The sequence below is a fragment of the Rhipicephalus sanguineus genome, chromosome 6, assembly GCF_013339695.2.
Source record: "Rhipicephalus sanguineus isolate Rsan-2018 chromosome 6, BIME_Rsan_1.4, whole genome shotgun sequence".
NCBI classification, from domain to species: domain Eukaryota; kingdom Metazoa; phylum Arthropoda; class Arachnida; order Ixodida; family Ixodidae; genus Rhipicephalus; species Rhipicephalus sanguineus.
Window position 1 is genome coordinate 81,828,635 of NC_051181.1, and position 21,540 is coordinate 81,850,174.

The following is a 21,540-nucleotide window of genomic DNA, read 5'->3' on the forward strand; positions in this document are numbered from 1 at the left end:
ACTGCCAGTGCCAACACTAGCTATACACAAAAACATTCTGTAGTAGTTCAAGCGCAAGTGTTGCAGCTTTTTTTCAGAATTAGCAGCTCATATAGCGCTGGCTCACATAAGCGTGCAGACATACACATGTCTAAATGTGCAGCTATTATTCTTTTTTACAAAGAAATGCGCGAAATAAACTGGCACAAGGAGACGCATGGACAAGCGTCTTCCTTGTGCCAGTTTATTTCGCGCAGTTCTTTGTAGTCATGGATTACCAACTTGCCCAGCGATCAATTCTTCGATATTATCCTTTACATGCAGCCCCATTCCGTGGCAGTTACCACGGCACACCATCTGTCAGACATTGTGCCACATGAAGGGTATTTGCATATAGTACTAGATTTGTCCTTCACTAAATGTTGAGACCTGAAATGTATTTGTTATTTTTCTGGCACCATTTCAAAACATCACCTTTCCCTTGCAGTGTTGAGACATATATTTGCAATAAGTTAGTCAGGCATTGAGTCCAAATCCATCACTGTGCCAGCCTGGCACTTAATTATGTATGCATGGGTCCCTTATTTCTATTCTCTGCTTCAAGCCCTTCCCTTCACCCATTACTGTAGAACTGTGGCATTTAGGTGTTCCATCTGGCACCGCTAATTGTTGTTACATTTTGTGCCATTTCTTCGAGTACCCATGCCAGTATTTAGTGCATTAAGTGAATGAAGGAACATGTTATGCTGCTGCGCAGCTGCATACTGAGCAGAACAATGAGATGTAGAGCCATGAGAGAAAATATAGAGAATATTGTCACGCCACAACGCAAACACAAGACAGTGAGAAATTCTACAAGAGTAGGAGGACAGCTTGTTGACACAAAAAAAAAATAGCAGGCACAAACATGTCTAGCAAGACTGAAACTTGGGCTAGTTGGTTATCCTTCATGATGAACCAGCAGCACAACCACACACGGACAGAGGAAAGGTACACGAAACACAGCACTGTGTTATGTGCCTTCTTTCCTATGTCCGTGTGTGGTTGCACTGCCGGTTCATCATGAAGGACAAACATGATGTCTTCGGCAGAATCCCAAAGACCCACTAGACATTGATGTTCATTGATGTCCCCATTGTCTTTCTCACCTGCAGAGCACACGCATCACTACATATACAATAGGATGCATTACAAGGGTTCTTCACCTATATGCTCTATTGTTGGAGTAATAGGGCATTGTGTGAACAAAATAATGAATGTAAAAATAAAATCACCCTAAAATACATGCCATATTCCTTATTGCTCAATTCTCAACCTCCACGTGTTCCACTTCAGCACCTGTGCACATAATGGCCCCCTAAAGGATCTCGGCAGTAGTTTCTCTGAAGTGGTTTTCAAAGCTGCTATTGGATTAGATTAAGCTAATTGAATCTCATGAACTTATCCTTTCAAAACAAAAAAGGGGGCAGTCCACTTGTTATTTTCTAGCAAGCTACCTTAGCAATTTGGCTTTGAACGTGTGCACTTTCCTTGCAATTGTGTCCCAAACAATATTAACTACAATCTTCAGGAAAATGTGCAGCGCGGCACAGACGAAAGACAAGAAACGGACGACACTTGTAGGCCTATGATGCAGGCATTTGGAAACAAGCTCTACATTGTCAATTTACTTAGTTTCAATGGGACAATAAATGGGGCTAGTTCATTCAATTCCCATGAAAGTGCAGTTTTATAATCACAAACAAACCAATAAGATGATACGAGAAGTTTCCAGGAGTAAGCGCTTTTTTATTTAATTTCTCGACGCGGCACTGATGATAGGCTCTCCTGTGCTGCACTGTTGTGGTGGTACAGTTGCTGTATTTGAAACCTGCAAGAGAGAGTGTGAAAATGTAGTTTGGCATTGAAGCGAACAGCTTAGCGCAACACCTCAACAGATGCTGCAATTTATGATTGATGACTTTCTGTTTCGAAATAGTGATATTTTTACCATTTTACTTGAATAATCCACGTGTATTCAATGCCCAACCCCATAGCCTTGGCTTAATGCTGCTTTGATCAAAAACATAAGAAAACAAACCGCTATACAGCACTTCTGAGGGCTGTGGTGTCATAGATAGGCCAGCTATCATATACAGGCCAATTAGCTCGGTCAGCTTCTTTGATGTAACGTTGCATAATAGCATCCTTTCGCTACTCAAATGGTACTCCATGCATGACTCCTGGGTGACTCCAGGAATAGGATATTCTGCCATGAGAAATGCCCTCATCCGATCATGCCCTCAGTGGACGGAAACAAGTTTTATGATTGAGGTGGAACGCTCGAGGAGCGCGGGGTTCCCTAGTGCTCTTTTGACCTCCCTAGCTGAAAAGATGCTCGTTACTCTTAGAACGACCAGAAATAACAGGCCAAACAAGCACACTCGCTCTCCCTTGGCTGACGTTCCCTACATTCACGGTTTCTCTCATAGGTTGAAGAAGACTGCAGGCAGCGTAGGCGTAAGAGTTTTGTGCTCCGCCCCAAACCGTCTGGCCTCCCTATGCAGGCTAGTGAACAGGGATGAAACAATCTCCTCTTGCTGTGACAAGAAGCACAGAAATCGTTTCATTGAATGCGTGAAGAACGTCGTTTATGACATTCCATTATCATGCGGAAAATCATATGTAGGACAAACAGGACGGTGCATAAATGACAAAATGTGCGAACATGCCAATTCTTTAAAAGCAACAACAGGCAGGAACCTGGCATTGTACATCATGCGGCTGCTCCCCATTGCTTGACAATGTGCAAGTTCTCATGAAATATCGGGATCAATGGGCACACAAAATTTGTGAGGCGCACATAATTCACATAAGGGGAGCAGCTTGCGTTAGCGCGCCATCACTAGCACTATTTGACGAAGAAATTAGCTGCCATGAGCCTCAATTGTGATCACTAAGCTTGTTGTCACATGCTTTTGTTTTCTTGTTTTGTTTTCTGTTTTATTGTTAGTGGTTGCAGTTTTCTAGCCTTGCTGTCACTTGCTTAAAAACCTTTTACAGCGAAAGCTGTTATGAGATCACTTCAGCGGCCGTTTTTGGCGCCGTAGTTGTCCGCCGCCGCCGGTGTCCGTAACCACTATCGCACGAAATAAGAAAAAAAAAGGAAAGAAAAAATTTCCAGGATGGAACGAGGTTCGAACCTGGGCCCTCTGCGTGGGAGCCCAGTGTCCTACCTCGGAGCCATGCCGGTGCTTGAAACTGCGGTGCAAAAATAACCTATACAGGCTTCATGTTGGGAAGGAACCACATTAGCATATGTTATGTTGTGTGGTAGAAGAGTAAAATAACAACCAGGCATCGCACAAACGCTAATTCTGTAACCAGGCGTCACACAATGCGAATTGCGCAACGAGTGGGTTGTTGAATGCTTCCAACCCATTACAAAGGCCTCTGTGATAATTCTTCATCGTCATCAGCCACAGCATCAACAAAGTGCACATAATGCCTTACAGGTGTTCAGCGAGTACCATGGTTGAGGCGTCACACAAACGCGAATTCTGTAACCGGGCGTCACACAATGCGAATTGCGCAGCGAGTGCGTTGTTGAATGCTTCCAACCCATTACAAAGACCTTTGCGATAATTCTTCATCGTCATCAGCCACAGCATCAACAAAGTGCACATAATGCCTTACAGGTATTTAGCGAGTAGCACGGTTCTCCGCAGAATGACGAAAAATTGCATACTGGCTGCTTTCCTTCTTCACAAAAATTATGATGATTTATAGCATAGTGGGTTCCTCGCAAGTGCACTTCTGTTGGTTGCCAAGGAAGCCCATAAGGCTCCCATGATTCATTTCCTCAGGGTCTCAATAAAGTTAATTCCCTCTCTCTTTCTCTCTCTCACTCTACGTTTCTCCGGTTAACGTATGTTATAAAGCGTGGTGGGACAGTTAAATAACGACCGGGATTCACACAATATGAATTAAGTAACTCGTGGGTCGTTTAAAGCTTCCAACCCCTTACAAAGGGCTCAACCATAATTCTTCATCGTCATCAACCGTCGCATCAACAAACTGCACATAATGCCTTACAGATGGTACCTCGCTTCTCCGCAGATTAACGACTAATGTGGTGGATGCTTCCCAACTTCCCAAAAATTATGATTTGTGGCGTAGTGGGTACGTTGCTAATGTACCTGTATTAGTAGCCACAAGAGAGTTTATAACGGGCTCTAGAAATGCCACTCCTCCAGCTTTCGCTGTGACTGTGCTGCGCTTTCCGTACAGGCCTGGCGTTTTTTTTTTTTAGACCCCGGTTCTTCGTTTTTGTTGATTTATGAATGTCAGACTTTTAGTGGTTTTAATCAGTTTGGTATTGACCGCCATGTCATTGTTCTTTTTTGCCATTTTTTGCTCGTGTTTATGTTTTAATGAAATCTGCTTCTGCCACATTTTGTAAACCCTATCCAAATTGATAGTAATGACGGGCGGCCGAGTCACTTGATAGCGTTTGTGCCATTTTTCGATTTTTGCTCGCCTGCCTACAGATTCTCAGACTTTCCAATAAGGAAATCAGTTGATAGTCAGCTCTGTGCCCTGTATGTTCTTCGTCCCGTTGTCTGCGCTCTTTTGCCACAAAGAAGAATCCACATTCAAGTGCGTTGTTACTTGTTAAACATCTTGACAGGATGGCACAGCTACTCAAGAAAAGAGCACATAGCAGTGCTGAACTCACAACTAACTTTTCTAAAAATCACGCAGATGCTTAAGATATCACCTGAACCCAAGTGTTTTCACAGAGATAACATCATTTACAATGGTCGATTCCACGAAAGATAAAAAAAAAAGGTGTATACTTGATGTTTCCGATTTTCCTGATAATTTTGTATGTTGTGCACATATGACTGCACAGCACGAAATCGCAATTCGTTTTCAAATAAAATTTTTTTTTAACACAGGAAAATTCTACAAGCGTCGCCGGTTGATGACGACCATCTTACGAAGAGTGCGTTTGCGTAAATTCGCAACCATGCTGGCAGCTACTGAAGCTATACATTACAAATATCTTTCTATTTAGCATAAGCAAAAGTGAAGAAGAAATAGCTCTTATAATTTCATGGAATTCTGAGCAAATTATGTATTTTTAAAAATTCACGAAAAACGCTGCGTTAGTGAAAATTAGTCAAATTTGGGACGCTATGGTTACTTCTGTGAACATCTTAGCTTGTTCATATTTGCAGTATGGATAGGCCTTTATGTGAATAATGAACCTCTGCATTTGTATTTCTCTAATAATTTTCAAAGTAGTAAATTTTCATGTATTATTTGTATGGTCGCCCATTTGATGTCGTCACCGATCATCATGCACTATGCTGGCTGTCGTCATTGAAGGATCCCTCGGGCCGTCTCGCCCACTGGGCACTTCGCCTGCAAGACTACGACATCCGCGTGCTGTACCGCAACGGACGCCAGCATGCTGACGCCGACGCCCTCTCGCGTTCCCCCTTGCCTGACGACAATGCCTCCTGCTCAGTATCTCACATTGCTGTTTCTTCCATCGACATTCACACCATCGCTACCGAGCAGTGCAAGGATAAATGGATCACCTCGCTGATAGACTTGCTCACTGATTCGTCGGCAACACCAACCACTCGCCCATTGCGTCGTCAAGCCCACCATTTCGCCATTCGTGACGACCTACTGCACCGACGCAATTACAACGCTGACGGCCGCCAGTGGCTACTTGTGATACCCCGAAGTCTGCGTGCTGAAATATGCGAGTCCTTCCACTCTGATCCGCAATGCGCGCACTCTGGGGTATCCAAAACTTACCACCGCATTTGACAACGATACTTCTGGTGAGGGATGTACCGTTACGTGCAGAAGTTCGTCCGCTCCTGCCTCGGTTGCGAATGCCGAAAACCTTCAACGCACGTGTCACCAGTCGTCTACAACCATTACATTGCCCTAACCGTCCGTTTGGGCGCGTGGGCATCGATTTGTATGGACCACTTCCTCTGACGTCGGCTGGTAACCGTTGGGCCATCGTCGCCGTTGACCATCTAACGCGATACGCCGAAACCGCTGCCCTCCCAGCGGCTACAGCGTGCGATGTTGCCTCCTTCCTGCTACACCGATTCATGCTGCGTCACGGTCCACCCCAGGAGCTTCTCAGCAATCGAGGCCGTGTCTTCTTGTCGGAAGTCGTCGAAGCCATTCTTAAAGAGTGCCATGCTGTTCACCGCAAAACTACTGCTTACCACCCGCAGACGAATGGCCTAACCGAACGCTTTAACCACACGCTCGGCGACATGCTCTCAATGTACGTTGCCGCCGATCACACAAATTGGGATGCCATTCTGCCCTTCGTCACTTACGCCTATAATACCGCCCCTCAGAGCACTACTCGTTTTTCACTCTTCTTCCTGTTGTACGGAAGGCACCCGTCGCACACCACTGATACGATACTACCCTACAAGCCGGATCCATCTGAGTGTGCGCCTATTTCTGACACAGCCAGGCTTGCTGAAGAGTGTCGCGAGCTTGCAAAGACCTTTACAACGCACGAACAAGAGCGGCAGAAGAGCCTTCGCGGTGGCACCACCACTTCTGAGTCCACGTTCCTTGCCGGAGCGCTCGTATGGCTCTCGGTCCCTACCACTGCAACTGGCCTCTCTTCAAAACTACTGCCGAAATACGAAGGCCCCTACCGGGTCGTCGAGCGCACATCACCGGTCAACTACCTGATCGAACCCATTGAACCAGCTTCGGACATGCGCCGTCAAGGGCGCGACATAGTCAACGTGGAGCGCCTCAAGGCCTACTAACCCACTGATAGTGACGAGCTGTTAGGTCGCCGGACGGCTCCCTTTTAACCATTATGTTTATTGCAGAGAGTAGTGAAGACAGGACAAGAAGGGACACAGGTCACACATATATATAATTTAAAAAGAAAAACTTCAACATGCGCAGGCACAGCTGCGTCCAGGAAAAATAGTTATTTACGTTGACGGTTATTACGTGTAAAGAACCGCCTCACAGTGAGAAGAAGGTACAAGTTTGACACTGCGAGTCACGTGCAGGCCTGCCGTCGTCGATAATGAAGCTCTGCGCTACATTACAAATTTGGCCTGTCTGTTTTCAGTGTAGCAAATAAAGCGTTGTTAGCTATCTGAATATCATGCTTGTATAATGTAGGATGGTTGGGAAGAGGCTTTATTTAGCGCGGCTAGGCACAGCGATGATGGTAAGAAAGTGCAGTTGACCCAATTCAAAGCATATTTCATGAGCGACAGCCTATGTCGAGCTGATGTAGTGTCCATCTAATTTTAAATAAAACGTTGTCCTCTTTTTATCTTTGAAATAATAATATTTCGCTGTTGTAGTCATCCGACCTATGTTATGTACAGAATTACCGCGCGATTAAAATGTAAAAAATTGCGCATCTCACGCACGTGAAAAGTGAACATGAAAAGTGTAGTGTCTCTTAGAAGTAGATGCCGATCAGCTGGTATTTTATTGAATATCCTTCCGATATGTGATCCTATATAACAGGAAACGCCAAGAATATTCGTGTTCACATTGTCGCTTTAGGGGCCTACTGGTGCTTTACAATTTAAACCCGTTGCGGCAAGGCAGTTTTGCTTCACCGACTGAAACCGTCTCAGCGCATAACCAGCGGTAGCACACCCACGGTCGAATGTAGCACATTTCCCATAACAGCATTTTATTTAGTTTCATAAGAAAAGTGCCACGCACTTGAAGCACCTGTTAACATTTCATAACACACTGGAGTGTATAGAGGATTTTTCCAAAGGGGGGATCAGCTTTTGGGAGAACCTGATTTGCTCTTCCTGGGGTAAAAATTAAACAAAAAAAAAGTAAGGGGTGGGGGCGGTCAGGACATCCGGGCAACCCGTCTGAACCTGGCAGTGATACCACATGAAATGCTTGAAAAATACGCATAGTGAAGAAATACGTGCGCAAAGCATCCCACCAAACGCTACTTTGTTAAACTCCACCATCGAAAACAAACTACAAACAACACGCTCCAGCACAATCGGTCCGTCTGCTGCGAATCAATTACGCGCACGAGCTATCTGTCTAACATGTAATTGTTATCACAATTTAATAAACAAGCTAATATCAAGAGCAGTGCAGGCATGCGCGAGTAGCCACGATGCAGCTTTGAAGCTCGTACACGAAGCGGGTTTGTGCCTGCAGCAAGCACACAATGCGAAAACTTTCTTGTTCTGGCATGACATGAAAGAGTGTTCTCTGATGAGTGCCGATGCTGTCACATACCGCATATATTAAGAACGGCGAACGGAAACATGGCGTTAGTCGTAAGCAGTAACCGAAGCAACGGAACGATCAGCTGATTCTCGTCGGCCGCGAGGAAATGTGCTAACATGGAGGCTTGTTTCCTGCAAACCTTCTTTCAGCATCCCAATTTCCTCAATCTGAGCAACACAGTACTCGAAAATATGTTGGCATTTCCGTTCTTATCAGCCGCCACACGTTGATACGTACGCTGCTTGTCTACATGCGGAGCGCGCTTAGCCTTCAACATGGCAGAAATGCACACAGCGGCCGATAAAGGCAGCAGATTTTGCATAAGGTCTATAGGTGCTACGTGTCCAAACTGTCGCAATCTAGTGATGAAAAGAAATGCCTACCACTCATTATGGCTTGCCCGGGCTTGCAGGAAGTATGCTCCTATCTTGTACTGCAACCTGTCCTCTGTGTCGGTGCCATGAACAGCTCTCATCGCTGATACATGCATAATAGATACCACAAGGAAATGTTGATTTTAACGCAAAACAAACCCAACCACACACAGATAGTGAGTACCAAACATGTTTCCGGCAAGTCTATATTTATATATTAAAGAGATCGATCCTTGAATGAAGGGATCAGGGTGCAATAAGAACAGGTATTAGTGGACTAGCCACTTGCAGACTATTGAAAGAGTGCCATTGCGTGTTCAACATTCACACATGTACACAGTAAGCAATCAGTCATGGGCACGTTACCAGTAAAACGTAACAGTGTTACAGTTACAGTTACCTAAGCCAAAAATGTGGGATAGGTTTCAAACAGGAGAAAGTGCCTCAGACAGGCTGGCCGACGTTTCGATAGGGGGACCTATCTTTGTCAAAGGCACCTTGTCATCTTTGGCGTGTTAGTTTTAAAGGGTTAGTGTTGATGTCATGTCTAGCGGTGGCGCTTGTCGCTGTTGGTAATTGCTGCCTGGAAAGAGAAAACTAGAGAGAGGAGTGTAACCCTTGCCACATCATTTCAGGAAAGTTTGCAACGGCGCTCAGGCCTCTCATCTCAGAAGTAACGGGAGCTGCAAAGAAGAAAAAAAGAAGGAAGAAAAAGGAGAGAAAAAAAGAAAAAATATGGAAAAGGGGGGAAGGGGTCTACTGAGCGAGAGCCGTCAAAGGCAAAAAAAAAAAAAGAGTGGAGTATGAAAGCCACTTGGAAAGGCTGCAGAAGGGCGGCACGTCTAACCCTCACGAAGGGCTGCAGAAGATAGTGGGTAAGGCAACTACAGGCGGGGAAAGCGGGCGGCGTACTTTTAAAAGCCCACATGTGGAATTTAAGTGATATTGAGATAGGTGTCTGAAAAACACGTGCTTAATGGGTGAAGTCATTGGCTCTGTTAAAGTAACTCTGTTACAGTTACAGAGTTTCCGAAAGTAACCTGTTACAGTTACAAGTAACGTCGTTACTTTGTCACAGTTACTGTGACAAAGTAATGTCGCTACTTTTCCATTACTGTATAAAATAAATAATAGATTACAAACCAAACGATAGAATTCATTTATTAAATATGTACGAAGGCATGCTGGCAGTCAAAATTGCACGTGGTAAAACCCTAGACGAAGTAAACCTAATAGGGGGCCAAACACAAGCATTTGTTGTGTACGCCTCATTTTGTCGCATCAATTTTGTTGTTCATGCACCGTTGGTGAAAAAGGGAATTTATTTGCAAATAATAATAACAAATGTCCTCTGATACTCCAAATGGAAAATGTGGTTGATGCACTAGAACGACGGCAGTATCATAGGATGTTTATTAACGACACCCAGAAGCAGGGGCGGATCCAGGTGCCGACTTTGGGGGCGGCGGTTCCTTCATATTACCGGGAGGGGGGGGGGGGGGTTAGGGTAGGGATGAGAAGAGAGACAGGCACTGCGGGCAGGGGGGGGAGGGGGGGCTCACACAGGCTTTGGGGGGGGGCGATCGCCCCTACCGCCCCCCCTCTGGATCCACCACTGCCCAGAAGCGCATGCGAATAGCAACGGAGAGTGCGTGACGAATGAAAACGACGTCCATTGTGTCTGTTCCATATATATGTTCAAGGTGTATCAGACCCTGTTCGGTTAGCTTTGCGTCCGCTGGGCATACAAACCGTTTCTAAGTCCCGTTATACTTTGGGGCATGTGTTCGCGAAACCCAGAGATTGCACACCTGCAGACGATCAGAGTGGGGTGATATACAAGCCCGATGCGGGCATTGCGATGCGACTTGCATCGGCGAAACGGGCAGGAAAGAGTCAACAAGGCTTAAAGAAGGCAAACGGGATGTTGTTAAAGCAACTCATGCAACGCATTGTAAGACGGAGCTTGTTTAACACTTCCGGAGAACAGGGCATAGCTTTGACGTAAACACTGCGACGACGCTGGCTCGTGAACGAAGGTGAGGGGAAGAAACTCCTGGAATCGTGGTTCATTCGCCACGACGCGTCGGCTTGCAATATAGTTACTGTATATGGCACCTTTAGGAGTCGTGTCGTAGCATATACAGTCACTATAGTCGGATACAACTTAAGAAGTCAGGAGAGGCCCAGATGACCGAAGCGCTGCAGACAATCGCCTCCGCGACTAAAGAAAAGAAATAGACCCGCTCATGCACGCGCCGATGTTCTCCGAAGGCGGAGCCACCGCCATCCCGCTCTTGACGTCAGTCCCGAGTGCGCGCCCATTGGCTTGTGTTCATCTGCCTTTGAGGAGAAAATGCCGCTGACTTCTAAAGTTGTATCCGACTATAACTTGCAACAACCACGGTCCCCTACCGGTTTACACGGACGTATGGGACACTGGTCGATCTCCGCAAATTTTTTTCTTTCCTTTTCTTTTTCTTGTTGCCAGTGTATACTGAGGATGTCACATGCATAGGAGGCGAAACGTCCATGTGATTTTGTTAATAATTGTTGTATTAAGTTGGAGTAAACCTTTTACAATTAGTTTCAAAGAGGTTTTGAAAAATTACTTAGTTCACGGTATTTGTGCCTCTCAACCGTTTCGCGCTCTGCTGCTTTCTAGTCGTCAGTCAAACACGATTATCGCGCAGCCTCGGACGAAGGAGAATATAAACTTGGCGTCGTGATGTTCCACCGGTACACCAAGAACCGAGCTAGAAGCTCAAGTGACAAAAAGGATATATATGCCGGAAAAAAAAACGACTTGAATTTAGCAAGTTGTTCAGTTCCAACATGATTGACTTACGACATGAAGTTTACAAGTAAACTTAAGTTGTGTTAAAGACTGACTGCTGACCTCAGTCTTCTGCAGGGTAGATAATTCTCTAAGCGACCTCCTCTCCTAAATTGGTAGGGGAGCCGTGTTGTGGAAAGATGAAAGGTGGAGAGGATATGGGAAAGTAACTGTAACGGTATTTCCCATTACAGTTACTCTGTAAAAAAGTAACAGTGTTACCGTTACAAGTTCCTATAAATTAAAAGTAACTAGTTACAGTTACAAGTTACCGAAAAAAGTAACTAGTTACCGGTAACGCGTTACTAGTAACTAGTTACTGCCCAAGACTGTAAGCAATACCCGGAATATGCACATAGCCATATGGGCGATCCACATGACAATAACGATATACACACTTTTATCAAAATATAAAAAAAAATGAGAGTGTGCATGGTCCATGTGCACTTGGTGTGAGGTGGGAATGAGCCATGCATATTGTATTACATCATGAATGTAAGCCATTCAGGAAACAAACTTTTGGTTCTCTAAAGCGAATTCACATTTAGTTTGTCTTGTACAGTTGAGCTGTCAATTTGATTTCATTTTCAGTTATGTAAGCCCTTCACAAAACCGATAATATTTTCCAACTTTCTGTGAACTTCTGGAAACATATATGAGAATTGAGATCTTTTTCTTTTAATTTATGACCTTACAAAGCTAAATAAACCCTAAATCACTGCATACTAAACCTTGGTTATGCATTTAAATAAGAGAGCAATATTGGTACTATGCTGATTAAAAAAAAAAAAGCGTGAAAATACAATAACCTAAAGCCCCACACAATAAAGCAACATTCTCACTACATGAGCACAATCTAAGTTATTTGTGATAGAGAACCTCGTGTGCTTAAAGATGCTAAGAAAAAATATATAATGGCAGAACTCGAGCTCACGCATATTTTCTCAAACACACAATATTGAAACAAAGAGTAACATGCGTTAGCTTAATTAACATATTCGTCTACTAACACTATTTGATGTAAACATGTGCTTCTTCAAATTAAGTACGCATTTGTTGGAGTGTGCACTAGTACCAGTACGTAACGTAATTCACTCAAATACATTACTTCGAGTGAACTCCTTTAAAACATTTATGAGGCAGCTAGGTTAAAATCCTAACCACAAAACAACTACATGGATTTCTGGCGAAAAGCTCGGGGACGCAACCACGAAAACATATCCATCATCGTGTGCGCGTGTCAGGGCTCTGTGTTTTCCTATCACGTCCCCAGTCTTGTGATATTTTTGCGCGTTATTACCGAGTTTGGTGAACTCTCGCATCACCACCGTGAAAACATTATGGGACGACCCCGTGTGTTTAAAAGCAAACACTTTCTAACGGCGACAAGGGATTCTAGAAACTCTCAAGCGATGATCTCGTGCAGTAAACAGTCAATGAATAACAGCACAACGACACGAGTCTTGCATGATCGAAGCATAAGATCGCGTAGCGCAACGCGCATATAAGTGTACCCAAAGCACAAAACATACCTGCCTATCGGGTATCTGGTTGATCATCCTCGCTGTGCCAACACGACGGTTCCTGCATAACAGTTTCCATGCAATGAAGTAACAAAGTTACGTAGTTCAGCGACATTCTTCAACTTACCCAAGTTTGGCATTGGCACTCTTCACAGTCGCTCGTCAAAAGGCTCAAGCTTCCGCTCCTGTGGAACCGCGGTCGCCGCTTGTCAAAACACTCGGACGCGGATTGTCTTCGGAAGTACACTCGATCACTCGATCAACGTGAGTAATCGATGAACGAAGCAAGAAAGCACTTTTGAGCGCGGACACAAAGCTGCGCGTCCCGTGAGGCTGTGTTGAGCGGCAACGAACAACGACCATCATCCGCCACTGGATCAAGGCAGGAGAACGCCCCAACACGCGGAAAATGCCCAGTCGACGAATGTCGCGTACGATAAGCACGCAATAAACGCACACAATACACGATAAACATGTAAGCGCGGCACACATGTGTTCACGGGAAGCTGGTGGTGCTCCGGCAGTACGAGACCTGTTGCAACTGTTAGCTTACAGTCTAAACCAAAAATAATGTAGGTGGCAGCAGTGTCGTGATATGCTACAGGCCATAATTTTTATTAAAATAAAACGTATTTGTGGCTTTTCACACAGGCGAAGGTCAGGGAGGCGGGGCTCTGTATATAAGCGTTGCGTCCGCTTTTCGCGTCGGGCCCCATATAAGCGTTGCGTCCGCTCGAGCCATTTCCGCCTCGGGCTCCATATAAGCGTTGCGACCGCTCGCGGCCGCATATAGCGGGCCCAATCCGTCACCGCAGAATTTGTCACGCTTAATGGCGATTGAAGGGCCGCTTATATGCAGTACCTTGTGGTGGAATAAAAATGGGCCGTTTATGTGCCGGACGTTATACGGTACTTGAATAAGAGTGCAGTGTTCCGTATTCGATACAAAGGCATAAGGTGCCCGAGCGGTGCACTGTTCCAGCCAATACCAGCAGATCTAGAGGGTCTTATTTCCCATTAACCAAATCTTATTTTTCTCCATATTCACAACCGCTCCAGACGCGTGGCAAAACTGCTTAGTCTTCTTGAATACTACTTTTGTCAGCATAAAAATACGCTACGTCGTCATTTTAGCATTAACACATTTAAACATAAACAATATTGAAACACCACCATTCGTTCAAACATGCTGACCATGCAAATACTACAGGTAGCGGGAGAACTGCCCCTATGGGAATTAGTAGGGTGGTTGTACTGCACGAGATATGTAACCAAGCTACTATCCCTCGACTTTGGTAACCTGTTTTGCGTACTATTGCAGTTCTTAATGCATCTGATGACATCAGCTTTACGGGGCGTTCATTCTTAACTCAAGAAAACTATCAAGACGCCTTTCTTACGTGGAGGAATTACATCGATAGAATTGTTCTGCCCGGCCATTCACGGAGTGCGAATGGGCTAAGTTTTTTCATTTCCGAGGAATTGAAAGGAATGGAATTGCGGCAAGTTCGAATTCCCTGCAGTGGAATTGAAATGGAATGGAGGCGCCCATTCAGCCACACTGCTTCCCACCGACTGCAATGTGCTCAGCCATAATTCTTTATCATCATCAGTCACAGCTCAAAGTGCACATAATACCTTACAGATGTGTAGCGTGAAAAATGGCATAGTGGAAACTTCTGCATTTCAGAAGAATTGGGATGATTTATGGCGTAGTGGGTACCTTGCATGTGTACTGCATGTGTGGGTACCTGCATGTGTAATGTTATTATAGTTCTTATCTAATTTATCTCTTTTTTTTATTTTTTAGCAAGCGTTGTGTAAACCATTTACATTATAAAGTACAGTGTGGCCAATCTCCCTTGTGGGTATGAGCCAAGATCTGGGCGACAAGACAAGACAAGACTCTCCAGCGGGCTCTACAAATTCCGCTCTTCCAGCTTTCGTTGTGACTGTGCTGCGTGTGTCGCGCAGGCCTGGCGATCTCTTTATCAGAACAGCGGTCTCGCACATCAGAGAGTACACTCAATGACGTGCTGCTTCTGAGATCGTGCTCACTCCCTTGACAAAAAGCATTGAGCCCACTAAAACAAAATCGTATTTGTCTTTTGAGAAAATAAATACTTGTCACCGATCTCGGAGGCGTGTGCGCTGGAGATAGATTGAGAAGGCGCAGGTAGGCACAGCAAACAATTTAATTACACACAAGAAAAACTATAAGAAAACACTCAAAATAACTAACAGAGAAAATCTTATAACCACAAAAGAAATATGCGAAAGTTAACAAACACACTTCTCAGTACTTTGAGACCTACGACTAGCGTCGCTACTGGAGTGTCTGGCCACGTAGGCCTCGCCGTCGAGTCGTAGTCTGGATGGAACACGCTTACTTGGTTCCGTCAAACTTCATGAGTCCCGCGTCCGTGGGGTTGGATCCGCAGTCGATGTATCCGACGATCCTCTTCAATCGTCGCTCCGATACGCGACGGTTGGCCACGCTGCCGTAAGCCGCTTCCCGGTCGCTGACGTGGCCAGGCGTCGCTGCCGCTTAGGCCTAAGTACGAGCTCGGCCCCTGCTGTACATGATGACGTGGCGTCCCGGCGATTGTTGCTGGCCGAAGTTTGAAGGGGGACTGCTGCTGGTGCGTCCGGGATTGCCGCAAGGTGCTGAAGCACCTCCGAGGAGCCTCGCCCGAGCGTCGTCGAGGTCAACGGCCACGCCACGGAGTGCCAGCGTCAAGGCCTCCGGAATCGAACGCCGCTGCCTTCCCGTTGACAGAACGTAGCTGCCAATGCGACCTTCTTCTTCAGTAGCCACGCAAACAATGCCAGCTCATCGAACTGCTGCCTTCGTTTACGGCTCGTGTCACGCGCATCGCGCCGTGTGCTACCCTGCACGCGCTCGTGCCTGTTCCGCGTGCTTCCCCTCCTACTTCGTCGTCTTCGTCATCCATATGTCCTCTCCTTACTCATGACAATACTATGACTTTGAAACTAATACTGGTTTCTGCTAGTTCGTAGAAATTCGTGGTACAGTTACTTCCGCTCCTCTGAAGAACGTGTTTTACCCTTGTCCCACTTTCCTAAGAGGAGGGCAAGTAACTACATCACAAATCCAATGGTTGTTATGATTACCTTAACTTCGAATGTTTCCATAAAAAAACCATTACGAACCGTTATGGAACATTTTTTTTTCGTTCCGGAACAGAAACGGAACGGAACTTTCTGCGGTGGAACGAAGCTAAAACCGAAACGAAACACATTTTGTTCCGACACTCTGCGGCGGTGTATCGGTTAAGGTGCTCGGCTGCTGACCCGGAGGTCGCGGGTTCGATCCCGGCCGCGGCGGTGGCGTTTGGATGGAGGCAAAATGCTAGATGCCCGTGTTCTGTGCGACCTCGGTCCACGTTGAAGAATACCCGAAGGTCAAGTTTTCCGGAGCCCTTCGCTACGGCATCTCTCATATCATATCGTGCTTTTCGGACATAACACGCCAACAATTATTATTATTATTATGACTTTACTTGGGTGTCAATGTGTGTGTTTGCGGTGACTGTGTCGGTTGAGGCTCTGTGTCACCTGTGGCACATACACGCATAACATTAACTCTGGTTTACGGGTATGTGCCACACGTGACTGAGAGAAAGGCTTTCATGACGTACGCGAAGTGTATTTTGCGTTATTCATGTCATGACCAGTGAATCGTGTTCGTCATACACTGATCCCCTGCTATGCCAATTTTCTGTGCCTTTTTTCCGGCCGAACGACCGCGAGTGCGCCACGAGCGTAGCATGTAAATCATCTCTTACATGACATGCATGTCATAATTTTCATGTTACCACGTGTGAGCTATGCTCGTCATATAGAAATGTCTCGTCATACCAGTTTTCGTATATATCTATTCATTTGAACGGCCGCGAACGGCCCGAGATCATGTCATGTAAATCATGCTGCACATGACATGCGTGTCATGATTTGCACGTTAGGACCTGTCATTATGTTCGCCGTGAACTCTTGTCACACCATACAAATTTTGCTATATATGAAATTAACGGAACGGCCGCAAGAGCCCCAAGGCCGTGGAATGTAAAACATGCTGTTCATGTCATGCAGATCATGATTTTCATGTTGTGACCTGTCATGTATGTTCGTACTACAGTCATGTTATGCCATACCAATTTTAGTATACATCCGATTAATGAAACGGCCAGGAGAGCACAGAGTCGTAGGCGGATAGATAGATAGATAGATAGATAGATAGATAGATAGATAGATAGATAGATAGATAGATAGATAGATAGATAGATAGATAGATAGATAGATAGATAGATAGATAGATAGATAGATAGATAGATAGATAGATAGATAGATAGATAGATAGATAGATAGATAGATAGATAGATAGATAGATAGATAGATAGATAGATAGATAGATAGATAGATAGATAGATAGATAGATAGATGAACTGTGGCGAAATAAAAAAAGCCCAAGGAACGGTGCAGTAGACTACAGAGAGGTGCTTGCAGCACCGGATGCTTTGTAAGTAAACGAATGTGATTAACCGTAACCACTACGCGAATGTTTAGGGCGGCGTCCTGAATAAATAGTCTTGCAAAAAAAGGAAAACAAAGCTGCGTTCGAAAAGAATACAGAAGTAGTCGCAACATACCGTGGACAGAGTAAGGTCATGAAACACCTCCCGTTTTCAATGCCGACGTGTGCTTATTTAAACGTTTCTCCTTACTTCAGCTTTTCATGTGTCTATCTTCATTCGGAAGGACTGAGGGCTTTCGGGGATTCCGTCCGAGTTAAGCGATAGAAACAGAACATCAAATGAGGATTGAGAACACCACCAAAGAACGTGGGCTACGCAAAACGCAATACATGGACAGGTATGTACTGCTTGTTCTTAAACGTGCGCGTTATATGCGGCGTATGTATTGCGCGTATCTGAACATAGAAAAATCGCCGCTTGACGATAGTACAATTATATTCCACTTGGTTGCTGAGAGGTGCACGTAAAGTGCACGAGCATCGAAAGGTTGACTGAAAAACATAGAATATTCTACCGCCTGGTTGCCTATATTAATTTACTTTACGGTGTGTATCGCGATATCATCCGGCTAGTTTCTATAGCATATCCATCTGGAACAAATTATGGGGGTGGCAGCGGCATTGAGGTATGTGTTCTAGAAAGTGTGCATTTGCATCGCGATGCATTGGCCACTGAGATGGTGTTATCCTGCAATGCATTGATATGCATTCCGAATTTTCAAAGAAAGAAAAAAAAATGGGAGGCTACCCTAATTCGAAGACTTAGGCGTCTGGTAATGGCGCTCGGATCTCGGTGTTTATGTTCTCTGGTGTATTCATTGCGTTAACTTCGTGTTCCGTCGCACTGCCGATGCGGATCCGTGAGGCCACTCAGAAAAAAGCGCGGGGTTGAGATCTACTCCACCAGGTGTCGCAAAGATCCCAACTGCTCACAAGAAAACCATCTTCTCTTTCAATGAACTCATTCAATTATATTCACTAATTATCCTGACAGTTAATTGGTCCTTATTTTACGTAAACTTATGCTCCGATGTATCCAATGTAACTCTTAACGTCGACCGGAACTATCGATTTCATACCAGTGTTATTTTTTAAGACTTTTTCTGAAAATTCGTAAAACTGAAAGCCAGCGCTCGAGCGAGAAACGATAATGTCACATTGTAACTCGTGCCGCTAAAAAATCTGCTCATTTTGCTGAAACGTAGACGAGACGTGCGTGCACGTGAAAGTGTCGCGACCTTACTCATTCCAAATACATCTGCCCCGCTAGCTAACCATCTGCACTTCATAAGTTGACATGCGTGCCGTGTAATAATTAGGCAGTTCTTTCGTAAAATTTCGCTTTTGAATTTTTCATTTTGAAATATTGTACAAGTATTATACACCTCTGCAAGAAATCCAGCTCAATCATTGCAAGTGCAACGTGGTCCCCCTGTCGAAACGTTGTCTACAGCGAGTTGCCCTGTTAGATGATTTTTCATCACATCGTGTGCGTTGTCTGCCACAGGTACTATTAAAACTTTCTGACAACTTGATTGAAACATATATTTAGAGTATACGTGGTCTGATCATCTTGTGAGAACAAATGTGTCAGCACATTGAAGACTGGGCAGTAATGAAATTACTGTAATTCAGTTAATTTTTTTCAGTACAGAGTAATGTAATGAATTACTTGAAGCTAGTAATTTCTAGAAATTTACTCCTTACTTTTCACGTTATTAGTCACTGAAATATAACACGTACATTGCCCATATGGCACACTATTTTACCAAGAAAAAGGAAGGAAAATAATAACCACAAGTTAATATGAGCGGCAAAACCTCAAACATGGATACAATGCAGAACTACAGAAAAGCCGCGTAGCATTCGAACTCGAAACACTGAATAACATTGCTAGAAGACCACGGCCCTCAAAACTCCAGACGAGGGGGGTCGACGACAGTCCTACATTTTCCTGACTGTCTGAAAACTCATCAAAATGATTCAAAGGCTTCAAACGCGTAACCGTGTCCCCCCACGGGAGAGCGCTTTTATTTAGACAAAAAAGACTATAAGTTGTGTGCTCGCAGGTACCCTGCCCGTCTAACTATTTTTTACGCAAGCAGGGTTAAGCAATCTTACCTATTCGTACGACGTCCGGGAGTCCATGGACCGGAGCTGCGGTCCACATAATTGTAAACACTGCGATGCCGAGTGCATCTTGAACACGGAGACACGCCATATCACGGATTTCGTCAGTTCGCCATCATTTCTGTTCAATCAGGAAAGGTAAGAGAAAGAGAAATGGGGGTGGGGGAGGGGGGGGGGGCGAGCGTTCACTCTTGCACTGGCGTCACCGCACAATCAGACTCAAGTTGCACGAATGCATCACCGACGACGATTTCCTCGCGCACTCTGGCCCGAAGCGGGATGTTTGTCTTGTTTTCAGGAAGACGCACTTTCGCCTGCACTTCTTGCCCCTTGTCGCAGAAGATGAACTTACGCACGAGGCACTGATGATACCTCACGTCTACCGATCGGCCCCGGCGGACACACCGCTCTGCCGATCCTACGTTTGCAGCCGGCGACACCGGGTCGGCGCTCAAGCTTCACTCACTGTGGCTAGGCCTAACTGGCGAAAGGCTCTTGGCCTTCTCAGCGGGGAAGCATCGTGAGGCAAGACAGCGGCTGTCTGTTGCTATTTCGCCCACAGACGAGTTGCTGGGACGGAGGGTTACGTTTTCGGACCTGGCGCTACAGAAACGCCGGATGTCTCTTTCACGAACGCGCGCGGAAGAGGACAGGAGAGAGAGGCAGGTGATGGCATGCCACCGGAAGCTTGAGGTGAAGAAGAGGGTTTTAAATGACATCTAGAGCCGTGGTGAGAGGGGAGGGCAAGGGGAATAAAAAGCGCCCGGCATCTTGCCGCCTCGGCGTCGAGAGTGCAAGAGCGTCGGTGGGCTAGCGCCCGTGCCGCGTCTATTTTGAGCGGAAGCCTCTGCCCGCGCGTACACCCCAATAGTCCCAGCTGGTTCATCCATGCAGCACAGCGCCGAGCTTTGTGTCTGGCTTTAATTTGGGACGCGTCTTCGGGGTTATAGGAGTTCGTTCACGGTGTCCTGAACATTGTAGAGGGTTATGTGTGCAGAATAATCAATCGCTTGAAAGCCGTATTGTCGTCTCGGTATTTAGCGTTGTGCCTAATTAACTGTCACCCGTATGATCTCTGCAAGAGATACAGTGACAAACGTTTTTTTTTTTTTTTAGATTTTGTCATACAGTACCGCTGCGGTAGAGCATAGAAGTGGGAACTCTTTCTTGAGCCTCTTACGAATTTTCGGCACTCAACCTAAAGCTCTTCTTAAGGGTCGTTGCATTTGTGTTCATCAGGATTGCATAAGAGCTTTACGTGCTTAGGAGGGATGTGGCTCTCAAAGTAATTGTGGCCGTAAATTATGATCAAATCCAGAAGTTTGTCATTCAAAAAGTACGTAAAATCAATTGAGCGACACAATTCTTCAGGCCGCTGCCTACATCTCATCTCATGTTCACCTTTATTAAGGCGAAAGCGTCAGGTGCCTCATCAAACGCGGAAAAGTGACCGTCGGCGGCGTCGGTGTCAACTCGGGTGACGCAAAATTATGATGTGATAACTTCACCCTACGACTCCATCATGGCGTCGCAGGCTGCCAAAATTTCTGACGTCATAATATCTTCACTATGACGTAACATGATGACGTCGCTTGGTAAAAACTAGGTCGATCCCAGAGGCACTGCGAAGCCACGTGAGCTGCAGAAAGCTGTTGGGGGATATGAAGACGCTCAGCAGAGAGGAAAAAGAAGAAGATTGCTTTCGCCTTCGACTGCGAATGCATAAGTCACCATGAAACTTTTTTTTCAACATCGATTTTCCTTTGAACTGATGCAGCGAGTATGGTTAAAACTGCGTGACAAAAACGAGGACGCGCGGATGCAACCACACAAGACACCACAGACGCAAGCTGTGGTCATAAGTTG

General features: G+C 45.4%; 1 long non-coding RNA gene and 1 pseudogene across 1 annotated transcript; both read right to left on the minus strand.

Moving 5' to 3' along the window:
• Positions 1–19,840, minus strand: part of LOC119395944 (glutamate receptor ionotropic, kainate 2-like) — a 235,584-nt pseudogene extending 215,744 nt beyond the window's left edge.
• LOC125758990 (uncharacterized) lies at positions 1,748–13,904 on the minus strand. The gene is made up of 4 exons (XR_007416540.1): positions 13,117–13,904; positions 12,999–13,050; positions 8,640–8,733; positions 1,748–1,849 (listed from the first exon to the last, which is right to left on the minus strand). It is a non-coding gene; the product is annotated as an uncharacterized LOC125758990 (long non-coding RNA).
• Positions 19,841–21,540: the final 1,700 nt, after the last annotated feature.